Source organism: Eleutherodactylus coqui, chromosome 6 (genome assembly GCF_035609145.1).
Source record: "Eleutherodactylus coqui strain aEleCoq1 chromosome 6, aEleCoq1.hap1, whole genome shotgun sequence".
NCBI lineage: Eukaryota > Metazoa > Chordata > Amphibia > Anura > Eleutherodactylidae > Eleutherodactylus > Eleutherodactylus coqui.
In genome coordinates, this window is record NC_089842.1 from 129,780,823 (window position 1) to 129,799,513 (window position 18,691).

The 18,691-nt window shown below is 43.7% G+C and overlaps 1 long non-coding RNA gene across 2 annotated transcripts in view; it reads right to left on the bottom strand.

Annotated features, from left to right (window-relative positions):
- LOC136631456 (uncharacterized) overlaps nucleotides 1-18,691 on the bottom strand; it is an 81,309-nt gene that overhangs the window by 48,934 nt on the left and 13,684 nt on the right. For both annotated transcript variants that reach the window (XR_010793020.1, XR_010793019.1), the window contains exon 2: nucleotides 2,801-2,910. This is a non-coding gene — a long non-coding RNA (uncharacterized lncRNA). The remainder of the gene's footprint in view (nucleotides 1-2,800; nucleotides 2,911-18,691) is intronic.

Genomic DNA, 18,691 nt, shown 5'->3' on the forward strand with positions numbered 1-18,691 from the left:
GTATTGCCAGCCTCTCTACTGTCGGAGCCTATCCAACGTGTCACCTCATGCAGTACTGGCTTTAGCCAGCATATAGTGCCATTTTATAACGGCACAAAAAGAGTAAGCCCCCTAGGAAAACCAGGATACAAATTGTATTGGAAAGGGTTAATGCAGCAACACAAACGGTCTCTATAGATCCATATTAGCGACCTTTTAGGGCTAATGCCCACGGCCAGATTTCTGCCAAATTTTACGCAGTGGAAATCCATGGTGTTATGCCGCAGTTATTAGGTTCTATTGAACCTAATAGCTCAATGTTCACGCTGCGGAATTCCACAGCGTGAAAGTAACGGCGGCATGCTGTAATTGCCACGGGAATACGCGCGGCTGGCTTCTATTGTAGTCAATGGAAACCGGTTGTCATGCTGTTATAGCACAGCGGAAGTATCTCGTGAATACGCATCCTCGCCCACCGCCGGCTGCATTATCCTGCACTGTCGGCGCGTCACGCGCTGTACTGCACATGTGCACAAGCTCGAGGGACGGGTCTTGGGGTACGCTGTGACGGACTCGGCTGCGATATTCTGCTAGTGGAGTCCACCACGACCATGGGCATGAGGCCTTAATGTTTTTTCTGGGACTAAGATACGAGTAACCTTTCATAATAAGTCATCAATATCAGATCAGTGGGGGACTGCTGCTCAAGAGCACCGCCATTTAGTTCCCTGAAGCGGTAGTTACGCATGGCCACTTCACTACATACCAGGCACAGCACCATACATTTCATAGTGGCCGTGCCTGGGATAGCAGCTCAAACCCATTCACTTGAATGAGACTGAGCTGCTCTTCAGGCATCTGACACTAATGAACATCACGGAACAGGCCTGAAAAAAGGTTGTGGTGTGCATCTGAGGGCCGTGACCTCTTCAATCAGCTGACCTGTTGGGAGTCCCAAGTGGCGGACCCCTACCAATCTGCTATTAATGATTCTGAGCATGGATCATCAATACCTTAGTCCCCAAAATACCCTTTAATCCCTCTGTATGCCCACCATAGGGTGCCTCCATGATATGTCATGTGATGCTGCATGACTGTGATGCCATGTATAACTGTAAGCACATGGCGGTACAGTATGGAACCATAGATTTCTTTCTGAGACCTAAAGGATCAGAATATGGCTGGATGATAATCACAGCATGTAGACGGTCTTTAGTATCATCTTCTGCAGTTAATGATCCAGGCTTATGTCCGTGCGATGTCGTTTAATCCTCATGGACAATGATGAGGATTTTTTTAGTGTGTCCAGAAATAAATTCAATTTAAAAATCAAAGTGAAAAAGTTTAGTAAAATTCGAGGTATTTTTGCTTCTTGATAAATTCCATCTCCTTCTTTCATTCCCAGCTCTTCTCTTTGAGGTGGGATTTCTGCTCTGTCAGGTTCCCTTCCTAATGAATCTATAAATGAACGCTCAACCCTTTCATGTCTGTGCTGCCTAATCAGCTTCTACTTCAGCCTCCGTCGTTTGATCGCACTCGTTACCAGTAAACATTCGCAATATCTGCCTCTACCTGTAATTATCACTTATTATGTTTGGAGCTAACAAGTTAGCTATGACCGACAATGTACAATGTATATTCTGGGGCTCAGAGGTCACAATGTATGCTGACATCTCTAATGGGGGCTCCATTTGCAGATTTCATCATAAACGCTAGACAAAAGTACAGCATGCTGCGTTATTTTGACCGGTGAGATGCCAGGCGCCGCAGCAGAAACCTGATGGACTCCTTTTTAGTCATTGAGATTCGTTGGGCACAGTTGGTATCTGCCCTGTCAGGGATCCGGCACTTCCATTATTCTTGTTATTCTGCTCCTATGATGGAAAACTACAACGGAAATAACGCAGATATGAATAAAGCCTGTCACTTCGCCGCAACTGTCAATGAAGCCAATACACAAGACAGTTATCCCCCATAGCATGAAACCAGATTAGACTAGTATGTATATATAATGGGATAGTGTTAGGTACTGGCGGGGCAGATGGTCAGGGGATCCCTATGCCAGCCCTCTCCCGTGTCCCTACCTACTTGCCCCCCTGGGCTAAGCCCCAGGGCGACAACTGGGCGACAGTCCTTGCGCTGCTCTAATGACAGGGACCCCAAAGAAGAAGGGACAGGGAGACCGGCAGGTGAGTGCTGAGTAGCTGACAGGAAACGACAACGGAGCAGACAAGAGAGTGGTCGGGGAACAGGCAGGGTCAAAACCGTGAAGCACATGTGGCGTACAGGGGAGCAAAGCAGAGTCAAAGGAACAGCCGAGGTCATAAGCACTAAGTGAAGTCAGTAACGCGGGTGTAGGCAGAACAAATCAAAACCAAATACTGGCAACTAGAGTCTGGGCCAGCAGGGTTTATATGCAGACCTCCCTGTCCAGAGGGGCGGGGAGAAGTCACATGACTGTGTGGCCGACCAGCGGGTGGCCGTGATCGACCACCAGAGTGGGGTAACCCCAGGCAGAGCCGCCAGCCCAGGCCCCCGTAGTGTCAGAACAAGCACTTCGCACCAACCGGACCCCGGCGCTCAGAGTGGTAACCCCGTGTCTAACAGATAGTGAGAGGTGGAAGGACAGAACTGTGTGGGGTATATTATATATACATTTTTGGTTTCAAATCTTTTTAATATTATTTGAGAATATATTTCAGGGCAAAACCGATTAATATAAGAAAGGAGAAACAACACATATATTACAACTTATTGAAGAGATACAACAAAGAGAAAAAACATATTTCTCATTATAAAATCCCCTTCATCTACTGCTTACATTCACAGTCCTGGATTTGTCTTCTTCACTGACGGAATCCCTGTTAGGCTGCCTTCACACTGCACTTTGCCATGTCGGACTATAAGACCCCCTGAGTATAGGACATAGCCCTACAACAGAAAACAGAACAAAAAATGTCATAATCAGGTGCACCTTACAGCAGCTCAAAAGTTACGGATACAGTTCTGCTAGGGGTGCTTACTGTTACTTGGTCTTGTATGGGGACAGGAACTGGTTTCATTGGTAACTACTTTTATTCAATAGCTGCTTTTACTTATTCTTTCACACTGTTATGTCAGTCTGTCTTCCCTTCATGTGTTCGCAAATTGCCTGACCCTTGTCTACACCTGCCACCCAAATGATGTACCTTGCACAGTTTCCTCTTGCTGTTCCCATTGCTCCCACCTAATCTATGTATGGAGCTACTCCATTCTGCATGACTCGATGGGGCGGTTGTAAAGCTGGTCCATCTTATGCGGCTTCATCAGGAAATTGCAATGCTGCTCTATCATGTGCAGCTCAATCAGGCTGTTGCAGTGCCATTCAATTTCGTGCAGCTCAATCGGGCAGTTGTGGTGCCACCCCATCCTGTGCAGCCCAATTGGTTGGTGGCAAATGGAGGCGACAGTGGGTGAATGTCAGAGACAGTACACGTAATGGGCGCAATTAGAGCAAATGTCCTTCTGCCAAGCGCCTGGAAATGGTTCTGATAGCTACAGGGGCCTGTAATGATGGTGCCACCTGTCTCTGGATGGCAGACAATGAAACAGTGAGAGCTGCTCCTCTCTTCTGGTAGTCTATCGAAGGTGTCCTAAGCCCGGTTGCCTTGTGCACGTGCCCTTGCGCATCCACTGGTCGTGACACCTCCCAACTGTCTAGACAGAACGGCCTATGTGTCGGCAATTCATCGAAATGCCTATCCAAATTCTCACATTCCAATAATGCGCCCCTCTCAAACTCTGTTAACTGGGTGAAATCTCATCTCTTCATCATTGAGGTGTCTAGTGGTCAACAAGGTTTACACAAGCGGAACAAGGAGCCTCTGAAAGCCTTTTTATAGGCCAAGGGTGGAACCAGTTTTAGGGCCTCAGGTGTAACTGCATGCCAAGTTTTGCAGCAAAATGACAACTTCTAGGTGCTTCATTTTTTTTTTCTGCAAAGAATGTAATTCGAAAAATACTTTTGGAGGGTTTCCAAGTATATACCTCTGACAGATGCCACTGCATAGGCTTTCAGCAGCATCTGCCAATGTGCTATTCCACACAACAAAAAGAAGGTAGACTGATGTATAAACCAGCCCGAATGAGATCTAAAGGACACTCTCTTGACCTCTGTCAGGTGAATAGGCTGTATCAATACGCTTATATGCTTGACAGGAGCTTTCCCGACGCAAAAAAACATGCACTGCAAACACAGTGTGAAAGTAGCTTTACCTCTCGAGATCCCAAATACACATGTAATTATGTAAATGATGTATTTTGAGCCCCAAGTCTCACTTGTTCATGATCTGTTCACCAATAACTGATTGACTTTCCCCTCAGCATCAATATGGAAACAGATAAGGCTGCCAATCATTTACGGGTGAGTGAGGAAGGTCTCCAGGTAAGTCCTATCCAGACAGCAAAACACATATTTTTGCATAGAGTCCTTTTGAATTAAAAATATACTACTCTGCTCATTATTCTCATCATTCCTCGTTCTATAACATGCTGCAACCGCAGACGGCACAGGGTTTTTGACCTAGCAGGTTGCTTCTGATGGCATAACATCCAGCCCCGCATGAGGATGGACATGGAGTTCTATGGGCTGTATGGTCACTATGGTCATGGGTTTTATGAGGGAACTTTCACCTGCACATTGATCTCATAATTTCCAGCAAGAAGTTGATCTTTGTGTACAGGAGGTGGAACCGCGTGACTGTCGTCCAGACGTTCGCAGTGATGGTCTGCTGCTGAGCCCCTGACAAACAATAGAAGGAAGCCGGAGGAAGTGATCTCTTCAGGGATGGCCTTTTGTTCACTATTGGTTTTATTGAGGTGATGTGAACCCTGGAGGAAGGCCTCAGGTGCCTGCTGTGATGGGAGCTCCCCGCTGACGGGCAGCTGATGGTACAGTATGTTCCACATGCAGAGGTTTGTGGGACTGATAATCCCAAGTGCTGAGTGATGGTCCTCCTTATCTGCCTCACACACTACAAGCGTTGACATCTGTATTACTCACCCACTTGCAGCCATTGTGTTGGCTTTGAGTCATTGCACTACAATCTTGTGATTTATCATTGAATACCAGAAATGATAATGTTATTATGAACAGGACAAAAATGTCAACTTTCCATGAACCTTTAGAAAATTCTGTATGAACCTACCTGGGAACCTGGGTGAGAAAATTACATCCCTACACCATGAACTATTTAGGACAATTGCTTCTGCTGTCCCCCCCCCCCCCCCCCCCTCCACCCAGCACCCTTTAAAGACTCCTGGGTCCTTTCCCCCACTCCCTTGTTTGTTAAAGGCGTTCTCCATTCTGAATAATCCCTACTTGTTAGAAAGATCCCTTAGCAAAAAGTTGTTCCCAAAGTTTCCCTGTGCTGGCACCCCCCAACAATCAGGTCTAAACTGTTGTGAAACTTGACAATAAGTGTTCAATTTCCCTGCAGCGCCACCACAGGGGAAATGAAGTATTACACAGTGTCTATTTATTCAATGTGTTGTTAGCGTGATCCAGGACATATCCTTCAGAGTGTGAGATACTCTTTGTGACCTCTCTCCAGTTTGGCCAAGAGATCAGGATCCTAAAGAATGGACCCCCTCTATTAACACATAATACCCTAATAGGATATACAGTATGAAAATGGGTTTTATAAACTAGACAACCTCTTTAATGGTGCAGTGAAGCATTAGAGTCATGGACAGGTCATAGCAACTGCTATAAAAGGAGACGAGGAGCTGGCTGATCTTTCTACAGGGTCCCTGTAGCAGTTTGGCCTCCTGTATGGAACTCATTATGTCACTTCTGATATGTGTTTATTTGGGGTTTGTCAAGTAATTACCAAAAGTCATCATGTAAACAATACAGCTGAGTCTCATCCATTAAGTCATATGACACAATTACTGTAAATGACCCTCATCACCGTCCCTTAAGTAATGTGTGGACAAAGCCCAGATTTGAGATTAATATTTCCTTGGAGTGGATTAGTCTGCGACACGAGGTCGCTACAAAGTGTGTGGGATACAATAACACCACAGATGTTTCCACTTTCTCATCTTCAGTGTAGAGTTGGCAGGAACCTTAAGGAAGAACAGACCCAAATCTGTAAGATGATGAAGCTTCCGTCTTCTGACAGCATCTCTCCTGCTAACTGGTTCATGGTGGGAAGATTTCCCCTTCCATGTGTATGGAGCTGTCTGAGGATATGATCTGATACATCTCACACGGCGCCGGCCTCCGCCAGTTCATACATCACAAAGACATACTGTAGAATCAGCTTCTTCATGGTGGAGGATGTCACTGTCAGGACTGACTCTCTACTCTGCTGGATAGTTTATGAAATTTGCTGCTCAGAATATTAGGAAATGTGTCTGCCTTGTAATTGTATCTCTTCTCTACGGCTACAGGATTTCTTTTACAACATGTAGCAGAATTTGCCATCCTGCTGGAAATTCTGCACCAAAATCCACATCTATACTGGGCTGATTTAGATGCAGAACTGCAAATGGCTTCATTCTGTCGCCAGTTCAACATCAAAATTCACATTCAGAGATGCAGATTCTGGCGTCCATTTCCACAGTGGCAAATTCTGCTGTATGCTGTGCAACAATTTAGTTTGTGTAAAAATATCCTTACGGGGGAACCTTAGCCTTTAGCTGTGGACGTGGAGCATACCAGACCCCTCCCGATTCTAGATTTCCGAGAGTCGTGCTCTTTATTTTGTAACGTTATTAAAATACATAGATAAAAGTTGATTATTTCTACATGTTTTTTAATTATTTGTAACCTGACAATTAATAAAAACAAGTTATTGTAAACATCCACTTCATTATTGTGCAAAAATTCAACCACAACATAGAGGAGGCTGTGAGACCCATGGAAGTGTAACAAATAAATTATGTCCACAGTTGAAGTTTAACGGTGGGCTTCATTTACAAGTAAATATTTTTGGGTGTAGATTGATTGGTATTATATAAGAAAGCAAAATAGGGGTACATGACTTTTACTGTCATATAACCATATTTTGTGAATTCTCATCGAGGACCATGAAAACTGAGCAACAAGTCTAGAAATAGGTGAAGTTTAAAGCAAGTATGGATGTTCACTCTCAGGTACATACAGTTTGTCAAGAGAAAAAGAGAAACATATAGGTGTATATGAAGAAACCTCTTTTTGAGGGACCAACGGTTCCTTGAAGATAGGAATAGCCCTATAGGGACTAATCAGCACCTTGGCCAACCTCTTAACAGCTACTTGTTGCAACCTTGGTGTGGACATCTCTAATGCAGGTACTTTATAGGGCTAAACACCATGGGTCCTTGTTGCTAGATAAATGCTCTGCTACAAGGCCCTCTATGGGCATACATTGGGACACAACACTCCACTTCCACATGCTGTCAGAACTTTATTTAACTGCAATGTAAAACTTTAGTGAGCTGATGTATCTTGGCCAAAATCCAACTAATGCCTTGCATTTATTATCTATTATTCACATGCAGAGTGGCTTTAAAACGCCAGGGGGAGCCCAGGGTGGCAGTACCAATGTGGTTCACTTTTTGAGGTGTAAGTCAACCTGCCGAATTATTATGGTGTCATTAATAGGTTGCTGGTCTGCATGGTGAACTACATGTATCAGAAAGTCTGACACTCTGTATCTACTCTGTGTGGGAGTATACACCAAGCAGCCACCCCTCTCTATATTAAGAGGCTGTGTGAGTGGCTGTCTCATCGGTGTCCCTCACAGGTGTAATTAGCTCCCTCATTTGGTAGTCTGCTACTTGCATGCTGAGAGGATGCAGCTATCTGCCCTCCTTAGTCAGTAAGTATATGGCCATTTTCTGTGATTGTTTCAATGTAAAACTTTACAACATGCTTAAGAAGGTGTGTTAAGGCTGATTGCTCCAATGCATACTGTACCGATCTACCAGCCGGTATTAGGATGCCCAAGACTCGTCCAGCAATATAGCACAGATATTGCAGACTTGTGCTGAGTTCTGGGCCTGCACCAACTCTGCTGTCTTCACCAAACTGCCTACTTCTGGTCCATTTCCCACAGAAGCAAGCAACCTCTTCGCATTGTTAAAGGAACATGAAATGTAATAAAATAATTAACTGTTTAAACTCCCAATATATACAATATGTGTTGTTTCATCATGGCAGTAAGTTCTTAAACTGTTATATTGTGTGTGACCACAGTTTTGCTCCATCAGATGTATAATGGAGCGGTATGGTGAAGAAGTGGATGGTCATGTGAGAAGAATTTGGAACCTGGTACTTTATTTTCTGGCTCTTTTGCTGTCTCTGCAAGGATCACACAATTAATGTGAAGAATATTTAAAAAGGGAATTAAGTGTGACCTCTCCATCACTCGCAGAAGAATTACATTATCCTAACTGCGAGCTGTGCTACAGCATGGCATCCTGAGGACATAAATAATCTATATTATCCCATTTCTATAGCAGGCTGCCTGAATCTTTTCACTTCTGCATAACAAAAGTTTCCACAGAACTAGATGTGATACAAAGTGTTGTAGTGACGAGGCTCCGCTCTTCATTGATGTGAATACATTTATTGTAGATACTTACACTGTTTAATTATTCATCCTGATTTCAATCGGATTAGGTATTATACAGCTCTACAGAAAACCGCCTGCTGACACCCCTATCAGTAGAGCAGATGTTTGGCCCACACTGAGCTGGATGCCCATGGCACTTCTTTTACTGTGGATCAATGCTGCAGCTTCTCCCCTGTTAAGAACTAACAGACCCGGGCCATACTCTTTTACATTAATTCAGAGACTCAACATGTATGTGAGATGTGCTGCAGATATGCCCGCTAGACAAGTCTTCTATAGATTAGACTGCAACTTTCTAATACACTTTGTAATTCAGTTCCTCATCATTTTCAAGACCTCTGCTTTCTGTTAGGGTGTTTTCACATCTGCATTGGAGCCTCCGGTTGGAGGTTCTACCGCAGATCTGGCTCAAAATACCGGAAGAAAAAGCACTGCATGCAGCACGCTTGTCTAAATGTGGGGCAGCAGAGTGGAAACCAAATGGACTCTGTTATAGTCAATAGGGTTCGTTTGGCGCTGTTCGGTTCTGTCCTGAGACGGAGCTGTTTGACAATGGGGATTACCCTTTCCTGCTTTATGGACGGAGCAGGAAAGCGGAACTACGGGTACAAATGTGAAACCACCCTTAGAACTAATGACCACGGATGGATTATTGCTGCGGAATTCACGTTCAGATACCCGCTGCGAATTCCACAGCAATGTCTGTCCATAGACATGCTGTGGTAAATGATTCTCCCCTGCCCACAAGTGGAAATCAGCTGTGATTTTCGGCTTGCAGGGGAGAATCGCAGCATGTTCTATTCTGTGTGGAAAATCGCACGGACAGCTTCCATTGCAGTCAATGGAAGCCGTCCATCCTGTGATACTTCCGCAGAAGTATTTTTTTTTCTTATGCAGAAGTATCGCGGAAATCCGCGTCACTGCACAGCGAATGCACACCGGCTCGCAGAATGAGACACACGTGGCGGATCCGGAGAGGTGAGTATAGGGTCTCTGGGGGGCGCCTGGTCTGATTCCGCTGCAATATTTCGCAGACGGAATCTGACCCGGCTGTGGGCAGGAGGCCTTAGAGAATGAGCACATTCTTTTTTACATACATAATCTTGCTTGGTTTCTCGCAGCAATGTTCCAAGTTTGGGGCTTGCACAATGAAAGTTGCAGTGTGGCACCTGGCTTTCCCTCAATACACACAAGTGGACCTTATTTTGGATTGTTCTGATATTTGCCAAGTACAACTCACTCAACCACTAAGGCTTCCTGCACACAGCGTGTCGGACCCCACATGCGGAGTTCGACTCAGTGCCCAACCACTGACCCCTGCGTAACCGCCTGCTCATGGGCGGGTTGGACCCCACATACGGGATTCTTGCAGCAGAGTTCGACCCTATGCCAGGCCTGCTTACCTGTCCGACGTCTTCTCCATCTTCTCCTGTGCTGCCAACGTGACGGGCAGCACAAGCGCAGTACAGGGAATGCCGCGCTGTCACTATGGCTGCAAATGTGCTGGCTGGCACATGTGCAGTTGAGAGGACATGGCGCCGTTGCCATAGCGATGGCACGGTTCCTGCGGCCATTCCGCAATGATGATTGCAGAATGGCTGCAGCACAGATGGCTTCTATTTACTTGACCTGAGGCCCAACACGTATTGAGACCTGAACGCTGGTCTCTTCCTTAGGTTATGGCCAGGTCTTAAAACGCATTGGAGTTTTGGGGCTTTTTTAAGGTTCTGTAGTGAGGCTAGGTGACATCAACCCCCCGCCCGCAGTGTCTGTGCATGCAAACACTACCGGCCGGAGTGGGTGCAGCTCACGCTTGTGCTTTTTCTGTACTGCTGGTTATTGCCTTCTGCTCTTGTTCTCCACCTGCTGCTGGGTGAGTGTTTTTTATATTGATACATTGTTGCTTTTTACTTTTATTGATACTTTTTCTTATATTTTTTTTAACATTGCTATATTGCTGCATCCCATATGCTCCTTTTCTTGGTGTACTTATATACGCACGTTCATAAAGTTCAGCGCACCATTTGTATATTATTGTTTTTGTATATTGGTTTTTATTTAACCCCAAAAAGGGCATTTTTGCTCATAGGGGTGTAAGGGGGAGCCTGAATAGTAATGGGGGCATAAGGGGGAGCATTATTAGTAGTGAAGCAGACATTATTGCTGGTTGGGGCAAAAGCCTTATTAGTGATGGGGCCATTACAAATATGAAGGGGAGCATTGAAGGGGTATTTCAAGCTATTTTAACTGATGACCAATCCTCTGGATAGGTCAGTCAACAGTAGTTGATGGATGAGGCTCCACCACGCGGGGCCCCCATTCATCAACTAACATTTATCCCACTGTCATTGCAGCAGGCCGGACATTGTCATCAGCATTGATTTCATCATTGAGAATAAAGCCGGCGCTCCAACTTTCTGCAGTAACTGCTGATGATGATGTCCAGCTAGCTGCAGTAACAGCAAACCAGGCGATCATCCCAAGTGGCGGACCCCCATCCATCAACTACTGATGACTTATCCAAAGGATAGGTCATTAGTTCAAATAGCCCAGAATACCCCTTTAATAGTGTTTAATAGTGCTGGGGGCATAAGTGGCTGCATTATTATTGATGGGTGGAATAGGAGGAGCAATATTTCTGATCAGGGCATAAGGGGCAGCATTATTAGAAATGAGGGGAAGTATAAGTATTGCTGGGGTCATAAGGGGGAGTATTATTAAGGGTGGGCCATAAGGGGGCATTATACAGAGTGGGAGCATAAAAGTGGGCATTTTTATTGTGCGTGGAACATTAAGCGAGTATTTAGATGTCAGTCAAAGACTCTGTGAAGTCTAAATTTATCTGGTCCACTGATAGTTTAGGGGGGTGCCTTCTTGTGCAGATGGGGTTCTGTTGGACCATACCCTTCAGGCTCCATTCGTGTTTTCATCTGTTTGGGCAGTAGAATGGAAAATTAATGCAAGAAATGTGCTATTGTTCATCACGTTTGGTACTAAATCTAGCGTTGTGCGTAGGGCCGCTGTGAACCTCCTTCCCGTGACGTGTGCTTGGACTGGTTGATGTTTACATTGACAATTATGTCACCGATGTTTTGCCGCATCTGCCTGCAGTTCTCACTTATTTACTTCCATCATTTTCTGCCCCTCAGCTGTTTAGGCTTACTAACAGAGCCATGTGATGGAAAACAGATGCTCGGGGGCCGCACCGCCTCCCTCCTGTCCTCCCACAGCAGGAACGCACCCCGGGGTGTTGTAATGTTTGACCTGGATAAAGGAATGATCTAAGGAGAAGCCAAGGGGAGTGATTGGCAACGTGCGGCCTGAGTCTCCAGAGCAAGTAAATACTGGGGAGCACTGGGGGCTCAGTAAATATGTCTACAGCTAATGACACATCCAAATGTATTGCCTAAAATTAAGATTCAATAAGAAAAAAAAATTTCTGTATCTTTTCTTATTTACTTCCACTACTTTTAATGCAGACTGTGAAGCAAGCTGGCAATTGAAATTGAGATGTCCTTATTTCTCCAAGCAAGAGTATTATATAAAGCATGCAGTAAGTTGCACCGTCCTCTTCTGATACATTGTTACAAAATTTGTATAGAAAGGAGTTTTTGAGTATATATGACTATATCTGCTTACAGGACAAGCAATATGGCCGCCAATGCAACTGCACCTTGTAGGAACGTCTACGACACCCAAAGTATTATTCAGAGCAGTAGTTACAGTATTACGAGTCCCTAATGCTGCAACGAAAAAAGTGCGGTACATTTTAAGCCAATTTTTGTTAGCCGTTAAAAGTTATCATATCTAAAAGATTGCTTGGTTTCTCTTACTGAGAACAATCCCACAATGCTACAACATCACAGACAAGGGGCTGAACACAGTTAGTGGTACTGGATATTGTATCATATGTTGTATGCTGGTTGTATTGTTTGGGCATTGTATGGCACTACTATGCTTTATTCACACAGGTATACCCATATGCTGTCTGAATATTTGGACGCAAATAACATGGAAAGCACACAAACGCAGTCCTGGCACTGTCTGATGTTCACGAAACACTCTGTTTAATAGCACGCCATTTATAGGGGCTCATTTGTGCTTCATATTATGTTTGAATTTTTTGACTCTTAGGGCTTTAACCCACTAGCGTTTTTTTTTAACGGTGCGTTTATTTCAATGTGACTTTCTAATGTTAAAATCACATCGCACAAAAATCACATCGCACAAACAGCAATTTTTGTGCAATGCGATTTTAACATTAGAAAGTCACATTGAAATAAACGCACCGTTAAAAAAAAACGCTAGTGGGTAGAAGCCCTTAGAGCTTATTCAGACCGCCGTAAGCACAACTACGCTCAGCGGCACAGAGCATAGTTGCGTCTGAATAAGGGGAATCCCTTCCTCTTCACTGGCAGTTCAAACTCCATGCCAGAGCGCAGGAGTTTGAAAATGACAGCGGGAAGATAGGAGCCCCCCGATCCTCCCCGCATGTTGTTTAACTACGTGTGGGAAAGAAATGGCAGGTCCTATCTTTTCCCAACCCTACAAATCCGACCGGAAAAGAGGTGCTGAAAACTAAACCACTGAAATCCCATATAGATTATTGATTCAGTTTTGTCCCGTTTTACGGCTGTGATTATCACGGCTATATAAGGCCGCCTGCAGACGAGCGGGTCGGATCCGGCAGCGAGAATTCTCGCCGCGGGACCCGACCCGAGAGCCTGCAGGGACGAGCGCGTACTCTCCCGCGCCTGGCGGCCCCAGCTCTTTCATGTGCCGGCTGCGGCGCAGCCGGCGCATGCGCAGACCGGAGCCGGCGGCCGGGTGAGTGCGAGCCCCGCACAAAAATAGGACATGCCGCGGTTTGTTTGCCGTGCGAGATTTCGTGCGGCCGTCTGCATAGGAGTGCGTATTGTAATGCACTCCTATGCAAACTTTCAGTGGCGGAAATCCCGCGGCGGGATTTCTGCCCGTGTGCAGGCGGCCTAAGGGGACAAAACCACGCTTGTCTAAATTCGCCCTCACAACTTAAACAGCACGTTTTCGCCCAGACCGAGCTGTCTCATTTTATATATCAACCTATTATGCGGTACGATGTCAAATGCTTTAGAGAAATCCAGATATACAAGATCAATAGACTCTACCAGGTCCAGCCTAGAACTTACTTCATTGTAGAAGGTGATCATATAGGTCTGACGTGATCGACCCCTCATGAACCCATGCTGATGAGGAGTTATTTCATTGTTTTCCTTGAGGTAATCTAGGATGGTGTCTCTCAGAAACCCTCGAATATTTTTCCAATTATTGAAGTGGGACTTACTGGCCTGTAGTTACCAGGCTCTCTTTTGGACCCCTTTTTGTATATTGGAACCACATTGGCAATGCGCCAATCCAATGGTACAACCCCGGTCTCAATAGTGTCCGTAAATATAAGAAATAGCGCTCTAGCTATCACGTCTCTTAGTTCCTTTAGAACCATTGGATGTATTCCATATGGGCCCCGCGATTTATTAATTTTAATTCTCTTTTACCAGCTCTGCACTTGCTTCTGAGTTAGGCATGCAATATTTAGCGGGGGGTTCATTTTATTCCCCTGCATCTAGTATGACATTTCTTTTAATTCGTGGATACATTTGAAAAGAGACCATTTAATAGATTTGCCCCCCCCCCCCCCCATCGTCTTCTAAGGTTTCTCCTGCATTATTTGTTAAAGGGCCAGTGCTCTCGGTGCAAATCCTTTTGCTGTTAATATAATTGAAGAACAGTTTAGGATTCTTTTTACTCTCTTTGGCGATCAGTCTCCCTGCTTCCTCCTTAGCAGTTTTGATCTTATCTTTACATATTTAGTTTTTTTCCCTGTATGATTTTAGCGCTTCTTCGCTGCCTTCTTATTTTAATAGTTGAAACGCTTTCTTTTTTTCGTTTATTGCCCCCCTTACAGTCTTGTGGAGCCACATTGGTGTCCTTCTACTTGTAGTTCTTTTATTTTTAAAAGGTATGAACTGCTCACATGAGGTAATTAGGATGTTTTTAAACTTCTCCCATTTGTCATCAGTTCTGTTTTTATAAGGATGTCATCCCAATTAATGTTACTGATAGTAGTTCTCAGCTGATCAAATTTTGTTTTACTAAAGTTTAGTTTTTTGTTGCTCCCTGATAAGGCTTCTTATTGAATGACAGCTGAAAATTACTTATATTGTGGTCACTATTTCCCAAGTGTCCATCAACCTGCACCCCCATGATTCTGTCCAGTTTTTTAAGTAGTACTAAGTCCAGAGTGGCTCTCCCTCTAGTTAGCTCCTGCATAAGTTGGGTAACGTAGTTGTCTTTAATTGTTCTCAAGAACTTATCACCCTTGTGAGATTTGCAAGTTTTGTTTTCCCATGTTATACCCGGATAATTAAAGTCCCCCATAATAATTACTTCATTGCAGTTTGACACCTCTTCTATTTGCCTTAATAGTAAAATTTCAGTTTCTTCTGTTGATTTTGGTGGCTTATAGAAAACCACTATCAGGATTTTGTTTTCTTTGCTCCCTCTATTTCTACCCACAGAGATTACACGTGCTCATCTCCTACTCCTACATCTTCTTGTAGCCTCGGCAATAAGTAGGGTTTAACGCACAGACATACCCCTCCCCCTTTCTGTTCCCCACAGTCTCTTCTGAAGAGATTGTAACCCTGTAAATTCACTGCCCAATCGCACTTTTCATCAAGCCATGTTTCCATTATTCCCACTATATCATCATTTTCATCAATCATTCTCACTTCAAGCTCATCCACTTTACCGATCAGACTTCTTGCATTTGTTGCCATACAATTTATATGGTTATTGATGGTTTTTATATTCATTGTGCTACCAATGGTACTATTGGCTGTTCTGTCAGTACTAACCCTACTCCCTGCTTGACCCCCATTCTCCTTACTTGGTCCCAGGTCACTATCTACACTTTCTACCCCTATGTTTCTCTTTTTGCCCTCCCCCCAGTCCCTAGTTTAAACACTCTTCCAATCTTCTAACCATATTCTCCCCCAGCACAGCTGCTCCCTCTCCATTGAGATGCAGCCCGTCCTTACAGTAGAGCCTCTAGCCAACAGCAAAGTCAGCCCAGTCCTTCAGGAACCCAAATCCCTTTTTCCTACACCAACTCAGGAGCCACTTGTTTACCTCCCTAGGATCCTGCTGCCTTTCCAGTGTGGCTTGTAGTGCAGGTAGTGTTTCTGAGAAAACTACCTTGGAGTAGTACCTTGGCAATAAATGGAAACTTTAGGGAAATTTTGGAAATGTCACCTAATCTTTGGAATACCCCTTTAAGTGACACTGAAACAGCCACCAAGTAAAGTTTTTACCGCATAATAAGAATCTATGACACTCATGATTCCTGAAGACAAGTGCATTTTCGTAATGTTTTGTAGGCGTGAAAATCAAGTCCGCAAAATGTGATAAAGTGAAGCCATTGATTTCAATGGTTTCGTTTTCACTAGCCTGATAGTCCTACGTGCGAGAACAAAAATAGGCCTTGCCCAATCTTTCTCGCATGTAGTTTTTATACGTGCGAAAAAAAGATAAGGCAGGACTTATCTTTCTGCTTTTTTTTTGCTAGCACAATAGTGCAAAGTTGGAACTGTCAAAAAAAGACTTTTGACTGGTTCATGCACAAATATGCTCTGTAACGGTGAGCATATGTGCACAGGTGCTCATCTAGAGAAGCCCTAAGGGTTTGTGTCAGACCCACAGATGAGCTTGGACACTCATCTGTGATACAGGTGCAGAAATGCACCTGTAATGTGCTGGGGTGAAACTCGCCTAATGGAAAATGTATTGGCTTACAAATACTGATTCAAACTACTAACCAAAATATGCAAGTGTGAGGCTAGGCTAACACGGGTGGACCAGATTCCGTGTGCTAGGCGTTGCAATGCATTGAGAACACTGGGAGAAACTCTGATTGCTTCTTCCCCAAAGTGATGCAAAGCTGTTTTGACATGAAACCGCCTCGCATCCTCGGGGAATTCACATGGTGGGGAACGCAATATGGGGTGGGATTCACGGCCCATATGGCTGTCTTCAATGTGAAGTAAGCCTAAGGGAAGGACTTCTATTTCTCCCTGTGGGATCCAATTCTGACTTCTGTTTAAAAAATTGCACGAAAAACTGCCCCAAAAACGTATGTGTTGAAGCCATCCTCACACAAAGATTGAAGACAGAGACCATTTTTTCAGTTTTTCCTCCCCACTTTAAAAAAAAATCATAACTCTTTTACTTATCCATCAATGTAGCTGTCTGAGGGCTTGTTTGCTGCAGGATGAATTGTATTTTTCAATTATATTATTTAATGTACCATATAATGTACTGAAATTTTTTTTTAAATTCCAAGTGGAGTGAAATGAAAAAAAAAAAGCACAATTCCGCCATCTTTAGGGGGCCTTCTTTCTATAGTGTACATACTGCAGCAAAAATGTTAACATAATCACTTAATTTAGGTGATACACAAGGGGTATCGTAGCCTTATGAATCAAGTATACCTAATTATTATTATTATTATGATGCATTGGAGAAGAGTTCATATAAGAAACACTCAATTAATGTTTCCAAGCTCTTCCGTTTTATTAACAGTGTAAGAGGTTTTGTAATGTGGCATCCACCACAGTCAATAATTCAAAGCCCACAGCATGTGTGATACTTCTATCTTAGTAAAACATTACAAAAGGGCGATTATGACAAAGCTCCATGCTAAGCATCTGGGACCCTGTTAGTAAAACTGCAATACGTATTTCTTGCTATGGACACAGCATTTGACACCACTGCATAAAATATAATTCAATACTTTTACAATATAATTCAGTATGATTACTACAATACCAAATTTATATTGCTTTTTTTTGCTGTACTACTTTTAAAAAATAAAATATGTTTTGAAAAAATAAAATTATTTTCTGCTGCCATCTTCTGACCACCATAACTTTTAATTTTTCCATTAATCTAGTTGTGCGCGGGGGCATTTTTTCCTGGACACGTTGTATTTCTACTGATACTATTTTTGATCACTTTTTATTAAAACATTTTCTTGGAGACGGAGTGAACCAAAAAAAAGCACAATTCTGTTGTTGTATATTTTATTTACCAACGGCATTCGCTGTGCGGGATAAATCATGTGTTATTTTAATAGACTGGATTTTTATGAATATGTTTTTTTTTTATTATTTAGATTCTTTATTATAAATATGGCAGGTTTTTTTTATACTTTTATTGTCTTAGATTTTTTTTTATAGTTAATACAACTTTTTAAAGCTGATTTTTACATTTTTTTAGTCCCCATAGGGGATGTGAACTTGGGATTTCCTTGCTCCAGCAGTGTGATGCAATGCCATAATATTACATTATTTGCCAATCTGATAGGCAATCTGCAATGGCAGCCCTAGGAGCCATGGAAACTGAGCGGCACCCTACAATCTCATCGCGGGTGCTGTTTGGGATCCCCGAACTCCAATTGGAGCATTTAAATGCCATTGTCAGTATTGACTGTTGCGGGCAAGTGTCAGCTGTAATAAACAGCCAGCAAAAGATTGTATGGAGTGGGATTGGCCACTGATCCCCCACCATACAAACCGCATAACCCCTTGATGTAACTGTACATCATGAAGTGTTACGAAGTTAAAGGGGTTTTCCAGCTCTAAAAATGGATGACCTATCCATAGGACATGACAACAATAGTTGATAAGTGGAGGTCCGCCATCTGGCACCCGGGCTGATAAGCTGTTCACCAAACCACTGTCACCTTGCACGGATCAGGTAACTGATAGTGCCAACATTGTGCAATGGCCCTGCATGATACAGCTCTCACTGAAACAAATGGAGCTCTGCCTGCAATACCATACCAGGCCACTATACAATGTACATGGTGACAGCAGCCTGGTAATTAGGTGATCATCAGGGGCTCCAGACGGTGGAGCTGACCAGCAATATTTTAAAGGTTTTTTTTCCCATGAAAGTCACCTATTCCTTACTGATTGGAAATACTATACATGTTGATGGGTAGGGGAGGGCATCCAGCTACTTTTTTATGGTCCTAAGACTATAGAGGAAAGTGACAACACGTCACTTCA